Source organism: Sciurus vulgaris, assembly GCF_902686455.1.
Source record: "Sciurus vulgaris genome assembly, chromosome: 4".
Classification (NCBI taxonomy): Eukaryota; Metazoa; Chordata; class Mammalia; order Rodentia; family Sciuridae; genus Sciurus; species Sciurus vulgaris.
Window position 1 is genome coordinate 163029563 of NC_136464.1, and position 5586 is coordinate 163035148.

Below are 5586 nucleotides of genomic sequence, written 5' to 3' on the forward strand. Positions count from 1 at the left end.
TTCTATGGTAGGTCTGAACCCACCTGCTGGTAGGTTAAAACCATTTTGAAAGCAATTAGGCAAAATTTGATAAAACTGAAGATTTTAAAATGCTAAACCCTAGCATTTTATTCCTACGTGTATGTCTTATAGAAGTTTTGATTTGTGGACAAAAGCATACTCACTAGTGTGGGTAGAAGCAAGAAATGAGGAACATCTTTAAAAATAAATACACTGTGGATTTCTAACAAGATGGAATATTATATGCTGGTAAAACAAGATTGCACTCTGAAACGTGATGAGGCAAAGGAGGAAGCTGTAGAAATAAGTAGTATGACAACTTAGTTTTAAAAATACGTAGAACAGTACTGTATATTGCTTAGGGTTATATGCGTATTTAATGAAGATAATAAAAAATACAAGTAAGTGAAAATCAAGTTAAGAAAAGCAGTTATGTCTATAATGAGGAAACTACAAAGGGAAGCTTTAATAGTTTTGATCATTAAGCTGGGTTTTGAGTAAATGGGTCTTTACTGTTTTCTTAATTAAACTTCATTACAATATGTATTACTATATTCATATGGTTATTTTAGATATGTAACAAAAAATTGAAAATATAATCCAGAGAATTCCCATGTGCCCAGTATCAGTTTTCCCCTATTAGTAACATCTTGCATTATTATAGTACATTTGTTGCAATTAATAAATCAGTACTGAAGACTGTTATTAACTAAAGTTCAAAGTTTACATTTTCTTAGGTTTTTACCTAATATTCTTTTTCTGTTTCTGTATAGTTGTGTCTCCTTATGCACCTTTGACTGTGGAAGTTTCTCAGACTTCCCTTATTTTTAATGACTGTCCGTTTTGAGAACTGGTCTAATATTTTTATGGAATGCCCAATATTGGAATTTGTCTGCTGTTTTTCCTATGATTTTATGCATGACATTTAGGATGCATTTGTTAAAAAATGGGCCAAGTAACATAAAAACGTTATCTGAATATAAATAACATCCCACTGGTCTTGAAATTTGCATTTCTTTGACTTATTCTCCTGATGCTTCTGAATTAGTTTTTTCTAAAGAATTCTGCATCAGCTCCAAACTTTTTTCCATCAAACTTTTTTTTTTTTTTTTTTGAGAAAAGGAATCATGAGATATTGGTTTCGTACACCAAAAACTGTCCAGGGATTGGGGATGTAGCTCAGTGATAGAGCTCATGTGAGGCCCTGGGTCCAATCCCTAGTACTGCCAAAAGGAAAAAAAAAAAAAAAGGCTAATTTCAACAGTGTCATGACTAAGCCTAAAAATGAACATTATCATCTCTTCCTCATCTCCTATTCTGTTTTCTGTTTAATTTGACTTTTTCCCCAGTCACTGCCAAAAACCACTCTTATCAAAGCAACAACTGCTTCCATATTGCCAAGACCAAAAGACATTCCTGTTCTTGTTTATCTTGATTACTCAGAAGTATTGGACTCTACTGAGCACTTCTTGCTTCTTGAAACTTTACTCTTTCTGGCCTCTCTTGTCTATTTTGTTGTTTCTCCTTCTCTCTTTCTTCTGAAAAGTTGGGTTCTTTCTGTGTTGGAACTAAATCCCCTGCTCTTCTCTTTCTCCATGATCTTCCTAGATAATTCAGTTTTCTCCCATAATTTTAAATTTCTTCTCTGTGCTGCTTACTGCCAGATTTATTTCTTCAATCTGGGCATCGCCTCAACACATAAGTTCTGTAACATCTATTCTTAAATACTTCTTGTCATCTAAAAGTTAACATATCCAAAATAAAACTTCCCATTCCGACCCTCGGGCCTGTTTTTGCTCCAGTATTTCCCATGTCAGTAAGTGGTATAAACCAGAAACCTTGTTTTCATCTTTAAGTTATCCCTTATCACCTCCAAATCAAATCTATGAGCAAATTTTGTTCCAGTCCCACATGTAAAATACCTGCAGTTGGCCTACCCCTTTGCGTTTCTGTCCCTACCACCGCTGGTATCTCACTCTCTTTCATGCCTTCATGGTCACGCTTTTCTCTCTTGTCTTAGTTTTAGCCATTTTCTATATAGTAGCCATGATCATATTTTAAAAATGTAAATCCGATTATGTCAAGCCTTTGTTTAAAACCCTCCAAAGACTTTTCTGTTACCCTCACGATGAAATATAAACTCCTTTCCTAGGTTTACACAATCCTACATAAATTGATTCTTGCCTCTCTTCAGGTTCATATGGTGTCTCCCACTTTTTCTCCCTCATGTCATTGAAATACTGCTGTCTTCTTCAGTTCTATAAACATTTCAAGTTCTTTCTAGCCTTGGGATCTTTATGCATGCTCTTCCCTTTGCCCTTCAAAGAGATATATTTCATTGTCTTGCTTCCTAAAAGAAGTGATGCTTAATTAACACTTTTTTTGTCTTTGTCAATAGCAAAATTTTCATTCCCAGGCTTTGTTTTTTTCATTTTACCATTTATCTCACTGTTGATGCGAGCTATGTGTGACCAAAATGACATTACTATTATCCTAAGAAAAGTACAATTAAGGACTGGGCGTGGTGGTGCATGCCTGTAATCCTAGTGGCTCAGAAGGCTGAGGAGGATCGCGAGTTCAAAGCCAGCCTCAGCAACTTAGCAAGCAACTCAGTGATATCCTATCTATAAATAAAATATTAAAAAAATGGCTGGGGGTGTGGCTCAGTGGTAAAGCACTCCTGGTTCATTCCCTGGTACATGATAGTATACCGAAATGAATTACAAAATTAAATGTGTTCTTGCAGAGGTCCACTGTTTTAGACTTTGCACATTGCTCTTATAGTCTTAGTGTAAATAATTGTGTGTATATACATGTGCATCTGTGTGTACATATGCATATGTATATTCATATGTGTGTATACATATGTATGTAGAGAGAAAAAGTTTTGAAATAAAATGCACATATCCTTAAGTGTACGATTGGATGATTTTTGACTGATGTATGTAGCCTTGTAACCAGTACCCCTAGTCAAGGTATGTTATCATCTCCCTGGAAAGTTCATTGGTATTCCTTTCCAGTCAATCTCTTCTCCCACCAGAAACATAGAATATTCTAGTTTCTTTTCTATTTATTTATTTTATTTTTTCTGGTGCTGGGGATCTAACCCAGGACCTTGCGTGTGTTAGGCAAGTGCTCTGTCCCTGAATTATACCAGCCCCTAGTATTTTGATTTCTATAGCCATAAGTTAGTTTTATCTATTCTTGAATTTCATGTAAATGGTAACATATAATATGCTCTCTTTTCTCTGACTGTTTTTGTTTAACTTAATGGTTTTTAAATTTTTATTTTATTTTTATTTATTTATAGTACAGGGACTTGAACCCAGGGCACCACACATACTATGCTAAGCTACATCCCCAATTTTCTTTCTTTTTTTTCTTTCTTTGTGTGTGTATGTATGTGTTACTGGGAATTGAACCCAGGGGCACTCTACATGTCCAGACATTTAAAAACATTCTTTAAAAATTTTTGAGATGGTCTTGCTAAGTTGCCAAAACTGGCCTCAAACTTGGAATTCTTCTGCCACAGCCTCCTGAGTCAATGAGATTATGGGTGCATACCACCATTTCCAGCCCCAGCCCTTTGTTTTATTATTGTTATTTTATTTTGAGACAGAATCACTGAGTTAACCATACTGACCTTGTGATCCTCTGACCTCAGCCTCCTGAGTTACTGAAATTACAGGTGTATGGTATTGCATCCAGCTCCCGTTTTGTTTAGCATTTTTCTCTGAGGGAGGTAAGGAATTTATTTATTTATTTTTGTGTATTGAGACAAGGTCTCTGTTTTGCTCAGGTTGACCTTGAACTCCTGGACTCAAGTGATCATCCTGGCTCAGTCTCCCCAGTCGCTGGGACTGTAGCACACACCACTGTGTCCAGATAGGTATTTATTTTTACCACCTGCTTTTATTTTTCTTTTCTTTTATTCACAGTGCTGACAATCAAACCCAGGACCTCATGCATGCAAGTGCTCTATCACTGAAATACATCTTCGTGCTGTACAGTCTTTTAGAATGGCTGTGTCACTAGCTCCATTATACACATTTTAAAACCAAAGTGGTTTCCTGCATTTCTAATGGTCAATTTGTCTCTAGTTTGAGCTCGTTGATGTACAGAGAATGAGAAAATACTGAAACTTTAAAAGAAATGTGAAATAAATTAAATGTAGAAAGTAGTAGAACTCAAAATTCATTCACTATTTATGAGCATCTAGATTAAATCAGGTACTGTACTAAATGATGAGATGATAAACATGAATAAAACATACTCCTTGCCCTCAAGGAAGCCACAGGGAATCAGGTGAGGGAGAAAGGAGTGTCCATTACCGTACCCTAAATGGCATAATAGAAGATGCTCAAGTATGAATGGTGTGGGATTCTGTGGTGGAAACCCTTGCCTCTGGAACTGTGAGAAGAAAGGACAAGCCTGGACAAAAGAGGAAGCATCAGAGAAGAGACTGAACTTTTGAAAGAGCAGCACTGTGACCAGAAAAAGGAATTGGGAGGGTATTTTAGGCAGAGGGAACAGTTTACATAAAGACAGAGAGATGGATAACAAAGAACTCAGAGAAATTTAAGTCCTCCAATAATTTTTAGAAAATACGGTCAACAAATAAGAATGTGACCTATTAAAATGGAGGAAATTTATCATTTTGCATTAGACTTGAATAAAATACTAAATAAAACAACTTTTGATCTTGAGTCTAAATTCACATCTCTGTTACAGTATTTTTGTTGTGTTTTTCTCCTGTGAAAGAGTTTTAACAAAGTACATATGTTGTCTCTTTCTGGTTTTCAGAACACTTTGGCAGTTTAACTTCAAGAGGACAAATTTCCAAGCTGGAAGGAAACATGTTTCTGTCCTCTGTGAGGCTCTAGTTAGGTGCCTGTTTAAGCATCTCACCTCTCATATGTAGTTTACCTCTTGTCTGGTAGATTGGCAGAAGAACAGTTTCAAACAGGAACTAATGAGGAGTTTCTAGTAAAGAAAGCATATAATGAGAATTCTTGTCCCCAGAAAAATGTCACTGTAATGACAGCTAAAGTAATGAGGGGCAGAAATACTATGAATAATTGAAAAACATATCACAAAGAATAATTACATAAAATAATTAATCTTTTTCCCCCCAACTTTTCATTTGCGATCCCAAGAAGCAGCAAAATGAACCAGGTGAGATGTAGTTTGGCAAAGACTGTACTCTTCTAAAATCTAATTGTCTATAAAAACACGTAGGCACAACCAGGCCTGTAGCTTATAATTGGGTATTCGAGCTGAAGCTCAATCTCCTAACCCAGTACCTCATTATCTGCATCTGGATTTTTCTTTTCCTGAATCCTACCTTTTTGATGCAATTTCTAAAACATCTCAGCTGCCATAAACTGTAAAGCAGGGACTAAATGAGGTAGTACCTAAGCAAAAATTATCAAACATGTTAAGATAGGAAATGCATAGAAGTGATACGAAGAATTGGGGAAGCAAATTTGCGTTGGTTTACAGTTCCTGGTTCTGCTTAGGTAGTAAAACACTATTTTGAAATGTGGAGAAGAATATGTTAGAGATTTGTCCTGGAGGGAAGCACTT